Here is a 22,500-nt window from a genome sequence, read left to right on the forward strand (position 1 = left end):
TGCTCGAGCCGCATTTCTCGCAACATTCCGGCGCTGGTTGCGAGCGATAGCCACCGAGTTGTCGGGGAGGCGTGCGGCTGACAGCTGGTCCTGCGCGGCTAACTCCTCCCTTTCCGCATTCCAGCCATCTTGCAGCTCGTCGGTGATCCGTGCGACGAACTCGCAAATGCCGCTCCACCTCTCCGGGCTCTCAAGCAAGGCTGCCTCGAAGCCCTCGGGGGTGATCTGGTTCGATCTCCCCGCCTCGAACAGCACCTCTCGTTCAGCGGCAAAACGCGGACAGCAAAATACGACGTGTTCCGCCGTCTCGGCAACGCCAGGACATCTGGGGCAGTCCGGGGACGACGTGAAGCCCATCCGGCACAGGTAGTCACGGAAAAATCCGTGGCCAGACAATACCTGCGCCAACTGGAACGTCACGTCTCCATGCTTCCGTGACTGCCATGCCCTCACGTCGGGTATCACTCGATGCGTCCACCGAGTGTACCGACTGGCGTCTTCGCTGGCAGCATCCGCGTCCCACCGCTGCTGCCACTGTTCAAACGTCCGGTCACGCTCCAGCTCCCGAACGCCAGACCTGGAGATCTCGTTGGCTGGATCGTTCAGCCGTTGATGGACCCTGCTGTCCTCCTCTATCTGCAGGCATATTGGAATGAGACCGGCCAGCAGCACGGCCGTCTCACCCCTCACCGTCCGGAAAGCCCGACACACACGAATGGCCGTTGTCCTCTGCACGCGCTGCACCAATCTACGGCATTGGCGCAGCTGCAGCCCCTCCGACCATACTGGGGCCCCGTAGCGCAGGATGGAGTCCGCTACGGCCGCCAGCAGTCGGGCACGCGACGACTTCGGTCCACTGTGGTTCGGCATGAGGCGCGTGACGGCCTCCGCGACCTTCATGGCCTTCGCTGCAGCCTGCTGAACGTGCGGCAACCATGACAGGTGGTCGTGCAACCAAACTCCAAGATAGCGGATGGAGCGCTGGGATTGCACGACCACACCTCCGATGTTGATGCTCACGACCGGATGACGCTTCAGGGTGGAGATGAGCGTCATTTCCGTCTTCTCTGGCGCCAACGAGAGACGGTTCCGGTCCAACCAGTCCATGATTACCGCGATGGCTCGTTCAGCAGTCGAGGAAGCGGCTTGGGGTGTCGTTGCAGGGACCAAGACGACAAGGTCATCAGCGTAGCCAATAACCTCGGCCCCCTCAGGCAACTGGACACCCAGGACCCCGTCGTACAGCACGTTCCAAAGCGTGGGTCCCAAAATGGAACCCTGTGGAACGCCCGCACTGATGTTCCGCTCGACAGGGCCCTCGCTGGTGTCGATAACCAGCCGCCGGTCCTCGAAATAGCTCCTCAGTATCTGCTGCAGCGATGACGGTACCCCCTTGTCCCTCAGCGCGTTGGCGATGGCTTGCCAGGGCGCAGAGTTAAAGGCGTTGCGGATATCAAGTGCCACCACCATCAGGCAGCGCTTGTCTCGGGCGTTGGTGCGGCGAAAGGACATGGCCGTCCTGCCCGCTTCGACAACGCGCTGGATCGCACTGATGGTGGATCTGCCTCGCCGGAAACCGTACTGCCCGTCCGACAGCCGTTCCGCATCCGGTTCCTCCAGGAACTCGTTGAGGCGGTTAAGAATTAGGCGCTCCAACACCTTGCCGAGTGCGTCGAGCATGCACAGCGGCCGGTAGGAGGAGCTTTCCCCGGGAGGCTTGCCAGGCTTTGGCAGCAGTACCAGTCGTTGCCTCTTCCAGGGCGCTGGAAACGCACCCCGGTCCAGGCAGTCCTGGTACAAACGGACGAAAACCTCCGGGTACTTCCTAATGGCCGTCTTAACCGCCGCGTTGGGGATACCGTCCAGTCCAGGCGCTTTCCGGTTCGCCATCGATCCCACGATGGACAACAGCTCGCCCACGGTGACAGGGGTCAACGAAGAACTCCGCTCCTCGGTGTCGACGCTCGATGATTCAGCGTCCGGCCAGTCAACAGGCGGATGTGTCGGGAACAGATCGTTGGCTATCCGCTCCAACACGACACGGTCAGTCTCAGGTGGCACGAAGCAGCCACGAAGACGAGACATGACCACCCGATAACCGGCCCCAAACTCGTTGGTTTCCGCCTGTTGAATCAGCTCATCGAGCTGCGCTCGCTTGCTGGCCCGGACAGCCTTCTCGACGGCTCTCCTCGCCGACCGATGATGTGCAGCCACAATGCTGCGCTCCTGCAGGTCGGTGGTACGAAGCATCCGCTCATGCACGGTCGAACACTCCTCCCGAAGACGCAAGATCTCCGGAGTCCACCAGAAGAGGTCTCGATGGGGGTCACGATGCGACATGGTGACGCGCTCCATCGTGTCGTCGCATGCATCTAGCATGGCGTCGACCATCCCCTCCTGGCTGACGGCTCGTTCCGGAAAACCGGCCGTCTGGAGTGCGGCTGCGAATGCCTCCACCGAAAACTGCGTCGTCTTCCATCTACGGCCAGCGTGCCGAAACGTGGTAGACGGCGAAGAGGACCCCTGTCCCCGCTGGCGATGCTGCTGCTGTTGTCGCTGCTGCCTCCCGTTCAGGTGACGATGCTGCTGCTGCAGGTGCTGCTGCTGCTGGTGCTGCTGCTGCTGGTGCTGCTGCTGTTGTCGTCGCTGCTGGTCAAGAGTTGGAGGCCCCACGGTGAAGAAAATGTACCGGTGGTCCGACGCCGTATAGTGGCACGAAGTGGTGTTCGCTGCCACCTCCCAAGTGTCTGGACGAGCAATGGATGCGCTCGCGAAAGACACATCCACGACACTGGGAGTGGCGACTCCGTTGCCCACGAACGTCGGGACCGATCCTTGGTTCAGGACCACAAGCCCAAGCTGCCGAATTGTATCGAGCAGCTCTTCACCGCGCCGGGTGGTACGTTGGCTACCCCACTCCTCATTCCAGGCGTTGAAATCGCCTGCCAGGACGATGCGAGGGTGGGGTTGGGCCTCCAACTCCACCGCCTCCAGAAGTTGCTCGAACTCGCCGGCGTTGAGACGTGGAGGGGCGTAACAGCTGATGAAGACCACCCCTCCAATCTGCGCAGCAGCCAACCCGGGCATGGCACAGCGCCAGACCCGCTGGATCGGAAGGTGGCCGGTCGCCACCACAGCTGCTCTCCCCGACGAATCCACCGTCCAGTTTCCGCTGCCCTCTGGAGGTCGGTACACCTCTGACAGCAGCAGCACGTCGACCCGCTTAGTGCGGGCTGTTTGCAGGGCCAGATCCTGAGCAGTGCGTCCACCACCCAGGTTGACCTGCATCACCCTCACTACACCCGACACTGTTGACCTTGTCGGCACGATGAGTGGCCCACTCGATGGGGCCCCTGGCAGACAATGCACTTAGCTGCCGACGTGCACTGACTAACGCGGTGGCCTACCTCGCCACACTGCAAACACTGACCCGTCCGGTCAGTTGAAGAACGGCAGTCCCGCGCCAGGTGCCCCATCAGCAGGCAACGGAAGCAGCGCTGACGGTCGAGCGGCTTCTTCGGCACTTCGCGGATGCCGCTGACACATTGGCAGAGTGTCAACTTCTGACCAATGAGACTCCGTGCCTTGGCCAGTGGGAGTCGAACACGCGCTCGCTTTGTGCCATCACGGAGCTCCCAAAGCTCGACGTGAGTGATGCCAGCCGCTGACCCCAGCTTCTCCTCAATGGCAAGCTTCACGTCACTCTCTTTGGCCAGAGAGTCGACGTTGGTGATGAGAAGCTCACCCATCTCCGTCACCACTCGTGCCTCGCCATCCTCACCTAGCGCTAGCTGGATCCGGCGAGCCAGCTCCGCGCTATCGACGTTCTTCCGCAACGGTACAAGCAGATGACCTTGCACGGTCCGGCGCCCCATGCCGATGTCTGCCCTGACGTCCTGCAGCTCCTGAGATGTACGCAGCTTCACGTACATCTCTGTCCAGGTTTTGTCCGAACCTGGGACCACCGCAATGCGGTCAGGACGCGGAGGACGCCCCTTAGACTGGGCACGATGCTGCTGATGTTGTTGCTGCTGACTCTGCTGCTGCTGCTGGCGCATCTGAGGTGGCCGGTACGGCTGGCCCACCTGCTGCGGTTGCTGCTGCTGCTGAGTCGAACGTTGCGATCGGCTCTTCCGACCGCTCACGACCGTAGCCCAGGACATCTGCTGCTGTTGCCGCTGCTGCTGACGTTGCGGTTGCTGCTGCTGCTGCTGCTGCTGGCCATTAGCCGACACTGCGACCGTCCGTCGCTGCGGCTGTGGCTGGCTGCGCTGCTGCTGCTGCTGCTGCTGCTGCCGCTGTTGTTGTTGCTGCTGCCGCTGCTGCTGCTGCTGCCGCTGCTGCTGCTGCTGCTGCTGCTGCTGCTGCTGCAGTTGCGAAGCTTTCTTCGCACGGTTGCGCTGCTGCCGGCTGCGTTTTGTCCTGGCACTGCCCTGACCAACAGGCTGTGCCGAGGAATGAAGCGCCGTCAAGGAACGCATGCCCTCTTGAAGCGCTTCCAGCGTACACTTCAGGGCCACTTCACGTTCCCGGCTAAGTCGCAGCTCTTCCGTCAGCGACTCGATCTGTTTGGCGAAGTTCTCCAGCATCTTGTGCTGGAAAGCCAGCACCGACGCTTCGCCATCGTCGTGGGGAGCCACGGTTGAAGACATCTCCCCTGCCGCTACCACTGGCGGCACCACCGTCTGCTCGAGAAGAGAGGCGTCGGAAAATTCCGCATCGTCCTCCTCCTCGGAATTATCAGCCTCGGACGGAACCGCCACCGTTGGTCCGGCCGGCCGTGGTGTCTCCGGTAAAGGGGAAGGGGTATCGGACCGCTTCCGAGGCGTGGACGACGACCGCACCCCGGAACGAAGCACCCGCCCCTCCATTCTCCGCTCCTTTCACAAAAAACCGCCTGCACGAATCGTTCAGACGGAACAAGGGAATATTCCCTTCAACATCTGCCAAGGTAACGACCGTCCGTCGCTAGAGCCCCTTTGGCAGATTTCCCGTCCGCGGATCGCAAGAATAAAAAACTCCCACTTTTTTCTTTATTAAAAACAATTTCGCAAGAGAAAACCGCAAGAATAAGAATTTTTAATAAATTCCGCAAGAGATTCAAGAAAACACCAAAAAACGGGTTCGTCGCCTGCTGACGCGTTGAAGTCTCTCGTTTTGGCGTTCCCGGGGAAGGATTCGGAGCCAAAGAACCGTTCCCGGTCTCCTGCTAAGCGTTCCCGGTCTCCGGCTGCGCGTTCTCACTCTCTGACCGCTAAGCGCCGGAAAGGTATGCAATTCGCATCGAGTTTTATAGCACCGTAACGCTTCGTAACGCTGGTGTCCCGGCTAAGCGCTACCGCTACCGGTCACTGGTGGCGCTGCAGACGTCGAAGAGAAGGTGGTTGCTGTCTTCGCTGGAAGTTGCGGAACCCGCCACGGGTGGCGCTGTCGTCATAAAAAGGGAGCTTTTACGTTGGGTTGTTGTCCTCACTGCTCGAAAACGCTTCGTGGTGTTGTTGATGACACAAACACACGCGACGACACACCTGACGCCACCGTACCACGCTGTTGCACGCACTTTCACGTCGAGTTTTTACTGTTTATCTCTTTTTAAAAGCACTTTACGTCGCTGGAAAACGATAGTTTATGCTCCCTAGCATGTGTTTTACCACTTTTCCAATGTTCTAACACGGTATTTCGATATTTATTCGCCACTGAAGTTCCCCATACAAAGTGTATGGGGACACTTTAAACTGAGTTTTAGCGCAGTAAATTGAAGTAAAACGATTTCCTTTTTCAATATTCGCTAAGAATGACACTCAATTCGCCCTTTTCGACTATTGTTCCGCTATTTATAAGCACTTTTGCACAATATTTTTGCAAAAAAATACGGAGCGACACAAAGCACGTCTAAACTGCTGGCTTGACAGCTACGCACACACAGGGATAACTGGCTTGTGGCCGCCAAGCGTTCATAGCGACGTGGCTTTTTGATCCTTCGATGTCGGCTCTTCCTATCATTGTAAAGCAAAATTTACCAAGCGTAGGATTGTTCACCCTTTCAAGGGAACGTGAGCTGGGTTTAGACCGTCGTGAGACAGGTTAGTTTTACCCTACTGGTGTGCATTGTTTGTCGCTATCTTAACGGAATTCCTGTGCAGTACGAGAGGAACCACAGGTACGGACCACTGGCTCAATACTAGTTCGAACGGACTATGGTATGACGCTACGTCCGCTGGATTATGCCTGAACGCCTCTAAGGTCGTATCCAATCCGAGCTGATAGCGCTTCTTATACCCATTAGGTGGTCGTAAGCTAGCGGGCCTAACAACCCTCCGAGAACCGTCCGTGCTGTCCATTGGCACACTGGCGTCTCATCCCCGCTTACTACTAGGCCGCAAAGGGCGGGTTCGCGCTGCACGTGTTAGTACCATACATGTTGGGAACACCGGTGGACGAGCTTGCCGACTGTGGATATCACTAGTTTCGACACCTACGACCGCCCGCAAACGACGGGACTACAGGCTGGGAGCTTCAAGTTGTAGAGATGCGTTCGCATCGATCCTCTCAGGCGACCCATGCTTGGTGGTTAGTGCTTGCGCGTGCGCGCCCCGTGTGTGCTGGAATTGGCCAACCAGTGCACATTGGTGGTGCGTACCGTGACTTGCACCATGTGACGAGAGTGTTGAAGAACACTGTGTGGTGACTCTATGCCTATGTGATGGGGTGCTTGTAACACACGACCGAACCGACGGCTCGTTGGATGGTCACGACAGTGTGGTGCAGGTGCGCCCATGTGTAACGAATACATTGAGTGCCGTTGGAGGTTAGCGGTTGGTTGGTTGCATGCTACAACTTCGCGTTGTACATGGGCTGGCCGCTGCGCTTCCTTCGGGTTGCCACTTGATGTTGATAGGGTTGATGTATTGTGTTCGTTGACTTTTGGTTCATTCCAAAAGTCTTCGGACTTAGATAATTTTACAAGTGTCGGCGCTCTCGGACCGAAAATAAGAAGACAACTAAGAAGAAAAAGAGAAAGAAGCTAATAGTGGAAAGTATTCTTCTTCAAAGAAGGAACAAAAATTTTACAAGTGTTGAAAAATTTCCTAAGTCCAAAAAATTTTCTAAGTCCAGAAAATTTTCTAAGTCCCACAAAATGGAACATGATGAAGAAGATACAGAAGTTGAAAATTTTTCTAAGTCCAAAAAATTTTCTAAGTCCAGAAAATTTTCTAAGTCCAAAGTGTTGAAACAATTTCCAAAGGCCCATAGGTTGCACTGAATTTTCCTAAGTTGGCCACAAGTACCCATGAGGTATCGAGAAGGTTCACCCGAAGGACATAATATGTCCCAAAGTACCGATAGAGCACCCACAAAGAGCACCCAATTGGCCTAAGTTGGCCAAAAGTACCGATAGAGTACCCACAAGTAGCACTGAGTTGGCCTAAGTTGGCCAAAAGTACCGATAGAGTACCCACAAATAGCACCGAATGGGCCTAAGTTGGCCAAAAGTACCGATAGAGTACCCACAAGAAGCACTGAGTTGGCCTAAGTTGGCCAAAAGTACCGATAGAGTACCCACAAATAGCACCCAGTTGGCCTAAGTTGGCCAAAAGTACCGATAGAGCACCCACAAGTAGCACCCAATTGGCCTATGTTGGCCAAAAGTACCGATAGAGTACCCACAAATAGCACCCAGTTGGCCTAAGTTGGCCAAAAGTACCGATAGAGCACCCACAAGTAGCACCCAATTGGCCTATGTTGGCCAAAAGTACCGATAGAGTACCCACAAATAGCACCGAATTGGCCTAAGTTGGCCAAAAGTACCGATAGAGTACCCACAAATAGCACCGCGTTGGCCTAAGTTGGCCAAAAGTACCGATAGAGTACCCACAAGTAGCACTGAGTTGGCCTAAGTTGGCCAAAAGTACTGATAGAGTACCCACAAATAGCACCGAATGGGCCTAACATGGCCAAAAGTACCGATAGAGTACCCACAAATAGCACCGAATGGGCCTAACATGGCCAAAAGTACCGATAGAGCACCCACATATAGCACCCCATTGGCCTAAGTTGGCCAAAAGTACCGATAGAGTATCCACAAAGAGCACCCAATTGGCCTAAGTTGGCCAAAAGTACCGCCAAGTAGCACCATAGAGGCCCGAGTAGAGCGAAATGTGGGCCAAATTGAACATTTGAAAATTTTTACAAGTCCAAAAAATTTTCTAAGTCCAGAAAATTTTCTAAGTCCAAAGAGTTGGACAAATTTCCTTAGGCCCAAAGGTTGCACTGAATGTTCCTAAGTTGGCCATCAGTACCCATGAAGTATCGCGAAGGTTCACCCGAAAGACACAATATGCCCTAAAGTACCCACAGAGTACCCACAAGTTGCACCCAATTGGCCTAAGTTGGCCAAAAGTACCGACAAGTACCACCATAGAAGCCCGAGTAGAGCGAAATGTGGGCCAAAGTACCGAGTAGTTGCCACAAATGCCCAAATGGATACCAAAATGTGGTACCAAGTACCTAACTGTTGCAACAAATGCTAGCTTTCTGACCAAAAGCTGTGGGTCAATTTCGTAGAAGAACCGCCTAGGCGAAAAGGCAAAAATCGCCGAAGCAAAAAGGAGATACTCATAGGGCGCTTTACTAGAGTTGGGAACTTGAGAATTTTTGTGTCCGAGACTTTGGGCAACTTCGCGGCCGCCCCCTTAAAGTAAAAGATTTTCTCTGGGTGCCTAAAATTCGCAATTCCCGCAAAGTCGGGAAGACGTTAAAGTTTTTGCCCAAAAAATGGCCATCGATTTAAGGTGATTTTCCAATAAGAAAATGCTTCCTATTTCGAATTTTTTCGAATATTTCCTAAACTAAGCGTCGGAGCACATGGCCGTGGAGGAACTTTTGGTAGCTTTTGGCAAGGGCTATCGGATGAAATAATGCGAAAGGCCATCGGAGCGATATTGGATTAATGCGGGCCCATAAACGTACCTAAGAAGTGAAAATTGGTACCTTGCACGCAGGATGCAAGAAATGCTTGAGTGTTAACCATCATCGGTACCAAGTACCTAGGTTATATCGAGTGCGTAGATGGAAGTCGGTACCAAAGGGAAACCTTCCTAGGCTAGGTGCACGCAAGTGAGTATGGATCGATCAGTAGAAAGATGGGAAGCCATAGGAAACCTTCCTAGGCTAGGTGCACGCAAGTGAGTATGGATCGATCAGTAGAAAGATGGGAAGCCATAGGAAACCTTCCTAGGCTAGGTGCACGCAAGTGAGTATGGATCGATCAGTAGAAAGATGGGAAGCCCAAGGAAACCTTCCTAGGCTAGGTGCACGCAAGTGAGTATGGATCGATCAGTAGAAAGATGGGAAGCCATAGGAAACCTTCCTAGGCTAGGTGCACGCAAGTGAGTATGGATCGATCAGTAGAAAGATGGGAAGCCATAGGAAACCTTCCTAGGCTAGGTGCACGCAAGTGAGTATGGATCGATCAGTAGAAAGTGGGAAGCCCATTACCAAATGCCCTAGTGAAGACCGTAAACGAATATCATGAACCGAGAAGGAGCACCAAATGCCCTAGTGAAGACCGTAAACGAATATCATGAACCGAGAAGGAGCACCAAATGCCCTAGTGAAGACCGTAAACGAATATCATGAACCGATAAGGAGCACCAAATGCCCTAGTGAAGACCGTAAACGAATATCATGAACCGAGAAGTAGCAACGAATGCCTGAAAAAGTACCAAGTCCTCGGTATAGAGTAACGAGAGTTAACCGCCGTGATGTATGCAATGTGGGCAGCCATTGCATGGGTTCTGGACTTGGTTCGCGAATAACTTTTTTGCTAGACATCGGACAAAGTTGACGTGGAAGAACGAAATGTAGCATTTGATGCCACCTATCCAAAACTTTTTCAAGATTGAAGATCCGATCGATACAGCCTGAGTTATAGGCAAAAGTTGGTGCAAAAACGAGCATTTTTAATGGTGAAAAATCGGTACTCCTCGAATAGCTCCTGTTGGAAGCATCGGACCACATGGTCGTGGAGGAACATATTGTAGCGCGCGGTGTCAAGTATCGACACCCAAAACCGCATGTCCGATGGACGGAAAATGACCAAGTTATAGTGAAAACTTGGTTGCACCAAATTCCCGAAGAAGTGCAACGAGAAGGTGAATGCGATGGTTGTTCGTCGAATAGCTCCGGCCACAGACATGGTAGCGATTAGTGGTGCATGGAAGAAATCTAGCCACAAGTGCCATCTACCCATGGCCAGAAGAAAGTGTGGCCATATCTTGGATACCGGCGGAGCTATGGGGCAAATATGGGCCAAAAATGGTGCAAGTTGGACCAAAAATCCGACCAAGTGCGCGAGGCGCTTTCGTGAATAGCTCCGGCCACAGACATGGTAGCGATTAGTGGTGCATGGAAGAAATCTAGCCACAAGTGCCATCTACCCATGGCCAGAACAAAGTGTGGCCATATCTTGGATACCGGCGGAGCTATGGGGCAAATATGGGCCAAAAATGGTGCTAGTTGGACCAAAAATCCGAAAAAGTACCTAGGTAAATGCGATGGTTGTTCGTCGAATAGCTCCGGCCACAGACATGGTAGCGATTAGTGGTGCATGGAAGAAATCTAGCCACAAGTGCCATCTACCCATGGCCAGAAGAAAGTGTGGCCATATCTTGGATACCGGCGGAGCTATGGGGCAAATATGGGCCAAAAATGGTGCAAGTTGGACCAAAAATCCGACCAAGTGCGCGAGGCGCTTTCGTGAATAGCTCCGGCCACAGACATGGTAGCGATTAGTGGTGCATGGAAGAAATCTAGCCACAAGTGCCATCTACCCATGGCCAGAAGAAAGTGTGGCCATATCTTGGATACCGGCGGAGCTATGGGGCAAATATGGGCCAAAAATGGGTAAAATTGTACGGTCCAAAGCCAAGGGTAAATTTTTTTATTCCTCTAATAACTTCTAGCACAGACATTGAATCGGTTGGTGATGTATGGATGAAATGTAGCAAACAGTTGGAACTACCCATAAAATCTTAAAGATTGACGATCCAATGTATAGAACCGGAGTAATGTGCGATACTTGGTGAAAAATCGAGTGAAAAATTAGCTATAAACTGTTTTTGGCCCATAACTCGAATACTAGACATCGGAAGGGGGGGTCGTAGAACGATTTTTTGTTGCCCTATCGATTCCCTATCGAACGAGCAAAAGTTGTTTTTTTGACCAAAAAGGACCCCTACTCTAGTAAAATTGGCCTGATTTTACTAGTCCCCGGTACCCGTACAGGCAAAATGAGCAAAATGCTCAAGTATGAATGGTTTTTGGCCCATAACTCGAATACTAGACGTCGCAGGGGGGTGTCATGGAACAATTTTTGGTAGCCCTTGAAATTATCTATCGAATGACATATACTTGATTTTTGGCCAAAAAGTTCCCTAGACTAGTAAAAATCGCATCATTTTACTAGAGTCGGGTACCCTGGACGAAAAACCGCTATAATTGCGGTTTTTGGCTAATAACTCGAATACTAGACGTCGCAGGGGGGTGTCGTGGAACAATTTTTGGTAGCCCTTGAAATTATCTATCGAATGACATATACTTGATTTTTGGCCAAAAAGTTCCCTAGACTAGTAAAAATCGCATCATTTTACTAGAGTCGGGTACCCTGGACGAAAAACCGCTATAATTGCGGTTTTTGGCTAATAACTCGAATACTAGACGTCGCAGGGGGGTGTCGTGGAACAATTTTTGGTAGCCCTTGAAATTATCTATCGAATGACATATACTTGATTTTTGGCCAAAAAGTTCCCTAGACTAGTAAAAATCGCATCATTTTACTAGAGTCGGGTACCCTGGACGAAAAACCGCTATAATTGCGGTTTTTGGCTAATAACTCTAATACTAGACGTCGGAGGGGGGTGTCGTGGAACAATTTTTGGTAGCCCTTGAAATTATCTATCGAATGACATATACTTGATTTTTGGCCAAAAAGTTCCCTAGACTAGTAAAAATCGCATCATTTTACTAGAGTCGGGTACCCTGGACGAAAAACCGCTAAAGTTGCGGTTTTTGGCTAATAACTCGAATACTAGACGTCGCAGGGGGGTGTCGTGGAACAATTTTTGGTAGCCCTTGAAATTATCTATCGAATGACATATACTTGATTTTTTGACCAAAAAGTTCCTAGACTAGTAAAAATCGCATCATTTTACTAGAGTCGGGTACCCTGTACGAAAAACCGCTATAGTTGCGGTTTTTGGCCAATAACTCGAATACTAGACGTCGGAGGGGGGTGCCGTAGAACAATTTTTTGTAGCCCTTGAAATTACCTTTCGAATGATATATAGTGGTTTTTTGGTCAAAAAGTGACCCCGAGACTAGTAACCCTCCATACACAAAACCGCCTAAAAAGTTTTGGTTTTGCAAAATTTTGAAAAGTGCGTCAAAAAAATTTTTTCAAAAAGTACCAAATCGTGATCAGAACTCACTATAGACCATAAAAAGTGAAATCCGATGGTCATTTGCAACACTTGGTCAATCGAGAAAAATTTCACTTTTTTACTAGAGTCGGGTACCCTGAACGAAAAATCGCTCAAGTGATGGTTTTTGGCCAATAACTCGAATACTAGACGTCGGAGGGGGGTGCCGTAGAACAATTTTTTGTAGCCCTTGAAATTACCTTTCGAATGATATATAGTGGTTTTTTGGTCAAACAGTGACCCCGAGACTAGTAACCCTCCATACACAAAACCGCCTACAAAAACTTTGTTTTGAAAAATTTTGAAAAGTTCAAAAAAATTTTTTTTTCAAAAACTACTAAAACGTGATAAGAACTTACTATAGACCATAAAAAGTGATATCCGATGATAATTTGCAAAAGTTGGTAACTAGTAAAAAATTTCACTTTTTTACTAGAGTCGGTGCAACGAGAAAAAAAAAGTCCGTGATGGAGAAAAATGGCACGTTTTCCACGCCTGTACGCTTTCGTTTTCTATATAGGGGGTAGGTGAGCCAGAAGCATGAATTTGACTGAGTACGTATCTTTATGAATTGGGCCCTTCTAAATCGATTGAGACTACCCCCAGGACGATCGGACGACTGCTTCTGGCTCAAAATGTGGTTTTTAGATTTTGATCGTCAATTATGAGAGAAAAAATCGATTAGAAGTAAAGATACGAAATGCTTGGTCTAAGTTGGGAAACGACTTCGGATATTTGTTGGACGTTGTCGTAGAAGGTCCGAGGACCAAGGAAAAGTGATTTCCAAGTGGATTTATGCACTATTAGTCGATGGTAAGATGTGAAATTAGTAGAACTTACCATACAGTTTGCGAAGTTGAAGCAATCGGTTGGTGAATATGGTACTGTCTGTCCAATTTGGTGGTTCGGAATGAGTGAAACGATGTTGATGATGGATAGACGTTCCGATTGCCCCCGATCGGGGAACATATAGTGGTCTTTAAGGTCCAAGTACCTATGTTTTGGTAAGCAGAACTGAGAGTTAAAGGATGAAAGTCGGCCATTCCTAATATCATCCTATCGGTGGTTCGCGAGTTGTTTGAGGACCGGAGCAGCTCGCGATGAAACGGTCCTAGGGTATTGGTTATCCATCCAAGGAAGAGTAAATGCGATCCTAGATGTGTGTCGTTGGCCGTTCTACCGGTATCGCCTATCGATGAGATATCGACGGGCATGCCTTACTCGAAAGTTGAATTCTAGGATCGATGGTCAAACAGACCTATGAGCGATAAACCAAACTGAACACGTATTGATGTCGGCTTTTCCTATCATTTGATGCCGCAGGTTGTTTAGGGACCGGAGCAACTTGCGGCCGAGACGGTCCCCGGGGGTTTCTTTCTCCAAGGAGTGGAAACTATTAAGCAAGAGTTGTAGCAAGATACGATCCTCTGATGTGTCGTTGGCCGTTCAAGCGGTATCGCCTGTCGATGAGATATCGATGGGCATGCCTTACTCTACCGACCTTCTAATTGAGAGTATTAATCAGGGATCGATGGTCAAACAGACCAATGAGCGATAAACCAAACTGAACACGTATTGATGTCGGCTTTTCCTATCATTTGATGCCGCAGGTTGTTTAGGGACCGGAGCAGCTTGCGGCCGAGACGGTCCCCGGGGGTTTCTTTCTCCAAGGAGAAGAAACGATTAAGCAAAAGTTGTAGCAAGATACGATCCTCTGATGTGTCGTTGGCCGTTCAAGCGGTATCGCCTGTCGATGAGATATCGATGGGCATGCCTTACTCTCCCGACTGGATTACTGAGAGTTTAATCAGGGATCGATGGTCAAACAGACCTATGAGCGATAAACCAAACTGAACACGTATTGATGTCGGCATTTCCTATCATTTGTCGCAGGTTGTTTAGGGACCGGAGCAGCTTGCGACCGAGACGGTCCCCGGGGGTTTCTTTCTCCAAGGAGTGGAAACGATTAAGCAAAAGTCGTAGCAATAATCGATCACCTGATGTGTCGTTGGCCGTTCTTGCGGTATCGCCTGTCGATGAGATATCGATGGGCATGCCTTACTCTCCTGACTGTTTAATTGAGAGTTATAATCAGGGATCGATGGTCAAAAAGACCTATGAGCGATAAACCAAACTGAACACGTATTGATGTCGGCATTTCCTATCATTTGTCGCAGGTTGTTTGGGGACCGGAGCAGCTTGCGACCGAGACGGTCCCTTCCCGAAAGATGGTGAACCGAGTCGTCTGGCGTAAAAACCGGACGACTCGAAAGGGCTTGACCCTTTCAAGTGAGCGATAATCACATTCTACGCTCAGTTCGACAGCTGCAAGGCAATCACTCGCTATGTTCAGAGCTAATACATGCAACATGCCGGCATTGTTTCCACCGACGCATGGATTCAAGACTGGTGCACTTATTAGTTAAACCGTTCGCCTCCGGGTGACTCGAGTTCAAGTCTGGATGAGGATTGTTCTTGCTGGTAATAGCTTGAGCCCCTGAATAAGGGGTCGAAGCGTACATTTTGAGAGTTAATGTACAACATATTACCAAATCGGCACCATGGGTTCGGGTGCAAGTGATGTAACCGTGAAAGATGTTGAGCAGCCCAACATCGGTTTACACACGCATAATAGGAAGGCAGCGCTGTCGACTGGTCAGTCGTGTAAGAAGTGTGCATTATCGATCACAAATATATTGGTGATCTGTAGGTTGCGCATACACCATGCCCGGTGTAAAGTGCCGTGGTCCCCCCCGGGGGGCTGCATCAAACCGTTCGCCACGCGAACTACCCAATGGAACGAACTCGATGCATTTAATAAGAAGAAGAGATGATAATGAAACACGGTCGATTTAAGAGTTGAAAACGTTGAAATGCCTATAAGCAAGTCTTAAGTTGGTGGTTTCGTTGTGCCCCAACAAATTGGTGCCTTACCCTACACCAAAGAGCCATTCAACATGGTTCAAGTGAGCGATAATCACATTCTACGCTCAGTTCGACAGCTACAAGGCAATCACTCGCTATGTTCAGAGCTAATACATGCAACATGCCGGCATTGTTTCCACCGACGCATGGATTCAAGACTGGTGCACTTATTAGTTAAACCGTTCGCCTCCGGGTGACTCGAGTTCAAGTCTGGATGAGGATTGTTCTTGCTGGTAATAGCTTGAGCCCCTGAATAAGGGGTCGAAGCGTACATCTTGAGACCATGTACAACATATTACCAAATCGGCACCGTGGGTTCTGGTGCAAGTGATGTAACCGTGAAAGATGTTGAGCAGCCCAACATCGGTTTACACACGCATAATAGGAAGGCAGCGCTGTCGACTGGTCAGTCGTGTAAGAAGTGTGCATTATCGATCTCCAATATATGAGCTCAGTATGACAGCCCAATTGGTAATCCTCGGGACCTCCAGAAAGGAAGCTGGATGAGGATTACCAAATCGAAAGTTGATAAGTGTAGTGGTACCACTTAGTCAACTTGTATCCCGAAAGATGGTGAACCGAGTCGTCTGGCGTAAAAACCGGACGACTCGAAAGGGCTTGACCCTTTCAAGTGAGCGATAATCACGCTCTACGCTCAGTTCGACAGCTGCAAGGCAATCACTCGCTAAGTTCAGAGCTAATACATGCAACATGCCGGCATTGTTTCCACCGACGCATGGATTCAAGACTGGTGCACTTATTAGTTAAACCGTTCGCCTCCGGGTGTTTCGAGTTCAAGTCTGGATGAGGATTGATCTTGCTGGTAATAGCTTGAGCCCTTAAGGGGTCGAAGCGTACATCTTGAGACCATGTACAACATATTACCAAATCGGCACCATGGGTTCTGGTGCAAGTGATGTAACCGTGAAAGATGTTGAGCAGCCCAACATCGGTTTACACACGCATAATAGGAAGGCAGCGCTGTCGACTGGTCAGTCGTGTAAGAAGTGTGCATTATCGATCACAAATATATTGGTGATCTGTAGGTTGCGCATACACCATGCCCGGTGTAAAGTGCCGTGGTCCCCCCCGGGGGGCTGCATCAAACCGTTCGCCACGCGAACTACCCAATGGAACGAACTCGATGCATTTAATAAGAAGAAGAGATGATAATGAAACACGGTCGATTTAAGAGTTGAAAACGTTGAAATACCTATAAGCAAGTCTTAAGTTGGTGGTGACCGTTACGCCCCAACAAATTGGTGCCTTACCCTACACCAAAGAGCCATTCAACATGGTTCAAGTGAGCGATAATCACGCTCTACGCTCAGTATGACAGCTGCAAGGCAATCACTCGCTAAGTTCAGAGCTAATACATGCAACACGCCGGCATTGTTTCCACCGACGCATGGATTCAAGACTGGTGCACTTATTAGTTAAACCGTTCGCCTCCGGGTGTTTCGAGTTCAAGTCTGGATGAGGATTGTTCTTGCTGGTAATAGCTTGAGCCCCTGAATAAGGGGCCGAAGCGTACATCTTGAGAGTAAATGTACAACATATTACCAAATCGGCACCGTGGGTTCTGGTGCAAGTGATGTAACCATGAAAGATGTTGAGCAGCCCAACATCGGTTTACACACGCATAAGGGGTTTATTGTTATCTGTAGGTTGCGCATACACCATACCCGGTGTAAAGTGCCGTGGTCCCCCAGGGGGCTGCATCAAAACGTTCGCCATGCGAACTACCCAATGGAACGAACTCGATGTATTGAAAGAGATGAACAATTAATAGCGAGAATAGGGGCCCGGAAGCAATTCCGCGGCCCTACGGTCGATTCAAGAGTTGAAACGTTGTACAATCGTGGATAGCACCTAGTGCTAATATGGTGAGAGATAATGTGTGAGGAAATTTAGTTTCCTAAAGTTTAGTTAGTGGTTTCCGTTGTGCCCTAACAAACTTAAAGTTGGTGGTGACCGTTACACCCCAACAAATTGGTGCCTTACCCAACACCAAAGAGCCATTCCATATGGTTCTAGAGAGAGAGAGTTGTGTGGAAATTTATTTCCCACTAAGCGAGTGTGTGTCTGTAGTGGAACGAATTCTGGTTGATCCTACCAGTAATATACGCTTGTCTCAAAGGTTAAGCCATGCATGTCTAAGTACAAACATAAATGAATGTGAAACCGCATAAGGCTCAGTATAACAGCTATAATTCACAAGATCATCCTACCACTAGTTACTTGGATAACTGTGGAAAATCCAGAGCTAATACATGCAACATGCCGGGACTGTTGCCCTCGCGGGTAGCTGAACTGGTGCACTTATTAGTTAAACCAATCGCCTCCGGGCGGCTTGAGTTGAAGTCTGGATAAGGACGCAGATCGTATGGTCGCTTGTCGACTGACGACAGATCTTTCAAATGTCTGCCCTATCAACCATTGATGGTAGTGTAGAGGACTACCATGGTTGCGACGGGTAACGGGGAATCAGGGTTCGATTCCGGAGAGGGAGCCTGAGAAATGGCTACCACATCCAAGGAAGGCAGCAGGCGCGTAAATTACCCAATCCCAGTACGGGGAGGTAGTGACGAGAAATAACAATATGGACCTCTCTAACGATGGTCCATAATTGGAATGAGTTGAGTATAAATCCTTCAACAAGGATCAAGTGGAGGGCAAGTCTGGTGCCAGCAGCCGCGGTAATTCCAGCTCCACTAGCGTATATTAAAGTTGTTGCGGTTAAAACGTTCGAAGTTGATTGCCCGTCCAGACACGTGACCGCCACGGGCGCCCGGTTACACGCCGGGGCCGTTCGTGCGCGCGCTCACGGCTGCGACTCACAATGGTGTACTTGGGCGTTACTCTGTGAACGAGTACCGTGCTACCGGTTAACTCCGGCACGGGCTCCTCATGGTGCTCAAGATACTCACATTTACCTTGAACAAATTAGAGTGCTCAAAGCAGGCTAAGACAAAGCGTCCGGCCCCCCCGTGGGGTTGGCGTTGGCCGAGAATAATCTTGCATGGAATAATGGAATATGACCTCGGTTTATACGATTTCGTTGGTTTGTCAGAAACCTAGAGGTAATGATTAACAGAAGTAGTTGGGGGCATTGGTATTACGGCGCGAGAGGTGAAATTCGTAGACCGTCGTAGGACCAACTGAAGCGAAAGCGTTTGCCATGGATGCTTTCTTTAATCAAGAACGAAAGTTAGAGGATCGAAGGCGATTAGATACCGCCCTAGTTCTAACCGTAAACGATGCCAATTAGCAATTGGGAGACGCTACCCCTATTCGGTGCTCTCAGTCGCTTCCGGGAAACCAAAATCGGGTTCCGGGGGAAGTATGGTTGCAAAGTTGAAACTTAAAGGAATTGACGGAAGGGCACCACAAGAAGTGGAGCTTGCGGCTTAATTTGACTCAACACGGGAAAATTTACCAGGTCCAAACTTATCGAGGTAAGACAGATTGATAGCTCTTTCTCAAATTTAAGGGTAGTGGTGCATGGCCGTTCTTAGTTCGTGGAATGATTTGTCTGGTTAATTCCGATAACGAACGTGACTCAAACATGCTAACTAGAACGCTGTCAGCAGTGCGCCTCCGGGCGCACCTGACGTTACAGCCGGGCGGCGCCTTCACGGGCGGTCGTCGGCTACGTTTGCCCTGCTTAGCGGGACAACTTGTGTTTAGCAAGCTGAGAATGAGCGATAACAGGTCCGTGATGCCCTTAGATGTTCTGGGCTGCACGCGTGCTACAATGTGGGTCGCAGCGTGTTCTCGCCAATAGGCGCCCCCATTCCGAGAGGAACGGGAAATCACTAAAATGCCCATCTAGTCGGGATTGGGGACTGCAACGGTCCCCATGAACCTGGAATTTCTAGTAAGCACTAGTCATTAGCTAGTGCTGATTACGTCCCTGCCCTTTGTGCACACCGCCCGTCGCTACTACCGATGGATTATTTAGTGAGGTTTCTGGAGGCTTACCTTCCGCGGTTCCTTCGTGAGCTGCAGCTGGCATGGCTGAAGTTGACCGAACTTGATGATTTAGAGGAAGTAAAAGTCGTAACAAGGTTTCCGTAGGTGAACCTGCGGAAGGATCATTACTGATGATCGTCCGCGAGTGACCAACCATGGGCTGCCTTCGGTGTAGCTCGGTCGCTCGCTTGCTATGTGTCAGAATTTGTTGAAAGCCAACTCGTTCGTTGTACACTTTGATGGGTGACCATCACTGTGTCCCCGTGCCGAGCTAGATCTCCCCTAGCCGTAAGGCACTTGAACGCCCCTTCGACGACGAGTTGCATGTGTGTGGTATGTGTCAGAATCTGGTGAAGCTTTCTGCATGTGATGTGCCTTGTGTGGATCCGTGGCCATTGCATTGTGTCTGGTGCTTAGATACCCAGACACTTAGAACGCTTGCGCGGAAAGCAAACTCGATCGTTGTACACTTTGATGGGTGACCATCACTGTGTCTCCGTGCCGTGCTAGATCCCCCCTAGCCGTAAGGCACTTTGAACGCCCCTTCGACGACGAGTTACAAGAGTGTGGTATGTGTCAGAATCTGGTGAAGCTTTCTGCATGTGATGTGCCTTGTGTGGATCCGTGGCCATTGCATTGTGTCTGGTGTGTAGGTACCCAGACACTTAGAACGCTTGCGCGGAAAGCAAACTCGATCGTTGTACACTTTGATGGGCAACCATCACTGTGTCTCCGTGCCGTGCTAGATCTCCCCTAGCCGTAAGGCACTTTGAACGCCCCTTCGACGACGAGTTACAAGAGTGTGGTATGTGTCATAATCTGGTGAAGCTTTCTGCATGTGATGTGCCTTGTGTGGATCCGTGGCCATTGCATTGTGTCTGGTGTGTAGGTACCCAGACACTTAAGCAAACTCGATCGTTGTACACTTTGATGGGCGAGCATCACTGTGTATCCGTGCCGTGTAAGAGCTCCCCTGGCCATCAGGCACTTGAAAGGTCCTTCGACGACGAGTTACAATAGTGGTGTGTTAGATACGTCAGATTACGGTGTCTACTAGTGTGCAATACGTATCCGGCTACGGCACGGAACGAACGGGAACTGTGGTGCAGACAAACAAGAGTTAAGCCTATTAGTCATTAACTCTAAGGACGGGGCCATGGGGCGGTACACAAAGGATACGGATGAGCGAGTATGCAGGCCCAATACTCAATAGCTCGATCCGATCCAAGCACATGAGTTGACTGCGGCGTCAGGTTAACCAATGTGCTAGATTCTATTTGGCCAGTAGAATCTTGTGTCTTATGCGATTTGATACCAAGACACCAGAACGAAAGTTAGTTGAAGAGTTATTAAACTCTTATGAAGTATGGTTGTGCAATCACAACTTATGACTTTAACCTATAAAGTGGATATGGACTTGCAATTATAACATGGAATCTCTACACACCCCATGAGCTCGATCCAATCCACGCACACGAGTTGCCTGAGTAGCGACAGGTATACCGATGTGCAATACGTATCCGGCCACGGCACGGAACGAACGGGAACTGTGGTGCAGACATACAAAGAGTTAAGCCTACTAGTCATTAACTCTAAGGACGGGGCCATGGGGCGGTACGCAAAGGATACGGATGAGCGAGTATGCAGGCCCAATACTCAATAGCTCGATCCGATCCAAGCACATGAGTTGACTGCGGCGCCAGGTTAACCAATGTGCTAGATTCTATTTGGCCAGTAGAATCTTGTGTCTTACGCGATTTGATACCAAGACACCAGAACGAAAGTTAGTTGAAGAGTTATTAAACTCTTATGAAGTATGGTTGTGCAATCACAACTTATGACTTTAACCTATAAAGTGGATATGGACTTGCAATTATAACATGGAATCTCTACACACCCCATGAGCTCGATCCAATCCACGCACACGAGTTGCCTGAGTAGCGACAGGTATACCGATGTGCAATACGTATCCGGCCACGGCACGGAACGAACGGGAACTGTGGTGCAGACATACAAAGAGTTAAGCCTACTAGTCATTAACTCTAAGGACGGGGCCATGGGGCGGTACGCAAAGGATACGGATGAGCGAGTATGCAGGCCCAATACTCAATAGCTCGATCCGATCCAAGCACATGAGTTGACTGCGGCGCCAGGTTAACCGATGTGCTAAGAGAGTTGTTCCTGGGCCTTCAAAGTGACTTCAAAACTATCTTAGCGAATGGTGGCCATGGGCGTAGACATGAGCCACAAGTCACAAGGCCTGGGACTATTGGGTAATAAAGACAACTTAGTCAGAAAGTTAGTCTTTGGACGTACCACCGGGATTGTGTTACATTGGGAACCTTACTATAAAACCCTAGGCAGGGGATCACTCGGCTCATGGATCGATGAAGACCGCAGCTAAATGCGCGTCACAATGTGAACTGCAGGACACATGAACACCGATAAGTTGAACGCATATTGCGCGTCGGACGATTAAACCCGGCCGATGCACACATTCTTGAGTGCCTATCAATTCCTTGATATACAACAAACCAAACTTCAGGGTGGAGCGTGCCACAATAGAACACTATGGCGAGCAGCCCGTCTAGTGTCGTGGGGGAAACACGCTTCCACACTGTGCATAATGGCGTGCTCGGGACCTTTGTTGGGACCGCAGGGCGCTGAAAGTAAAGGGGTGAACCGCATAAATCGCACGCACGTAAACGCGCACACACACAAATAGAGTGAGACGTATCGTAGGATACCGCTAAGAGTACGTTGTGAAACATGGGGAAATTCAATCGAAAACCTCTTTGATGTCCAAGAATTCGTTGACCGTATCCGTCGTAATACTGGATCAACGTGCTTGGGGGAAAACGTCAAAGGGTTTTATAATAGTGGTGCATGATTAACCCATCGATGCCCGAGGGGAACATGTTGTCCAATACAATAGTGGTGCAGTTGGCTCGACATGCTCGGGGGGAGACATCGTGGGTCCAAGTCGACCAAGTCGACCGAGAGTTGTTGTTGAGAGATCGAATCAAAACGATGCCGAGCGGAACTCGTTGTCCTTATTGGAGTGATATTCGGACAACGTGCTCGGGGGGGCCATCGTTGATTCAAAAATGACCGTAAATTG

General features: G+C 50.2%; 1 long non-coding RNA gene and 1 other non-coding gene across 2 annotated transcripts in view; both read left to right on the forward strand.

Moving 5' to 3' along the window:
* Positions 1–21,462, forward strand: part of LOC125774013 (uncharacterized) — an 88,226-nt gene extending 66,764 nt beyond the window's left edge. The window contains exon 3 of the long non-coding RNA XR_007420535.1: positions 20,633–21,462. This is a non-coding gene — a long non-coding RNA (uncharacterized LOC125774013). The remainder of the gene's footprint in view (positions 1–20,632) is intronic.
* A 269-nt stretch (positions 21,463–21,731) lies between these two features.
* LOC125774024 (5.8S ribosomal RNA) lies at positions 21,732–21,889 on the forward strand. The gene has a single exon (XR_007420543.1). It is a non-coding gene; the product is annotated as a 5.8S ribosomal RNA (ribosomal RNA).
* The last annotated feature ends 611 nt before the right edge of the window (positions 21,890–22,500 follow it).

This window comes from Anopheles funestus (assembly GCF_943734845.2).
Source record: "Anopheles funestus chromosome X unlocalized genomic scaffold, idAnoFuneDA-416_04 X_unloc_72, whole genome shotgun sequence".
Lineage (NCBI taxonomy): Eukaryota > Metazoa > Arthropoda > Insecta > Diptera > Culicidae > Anopheles > Anopheles funestus.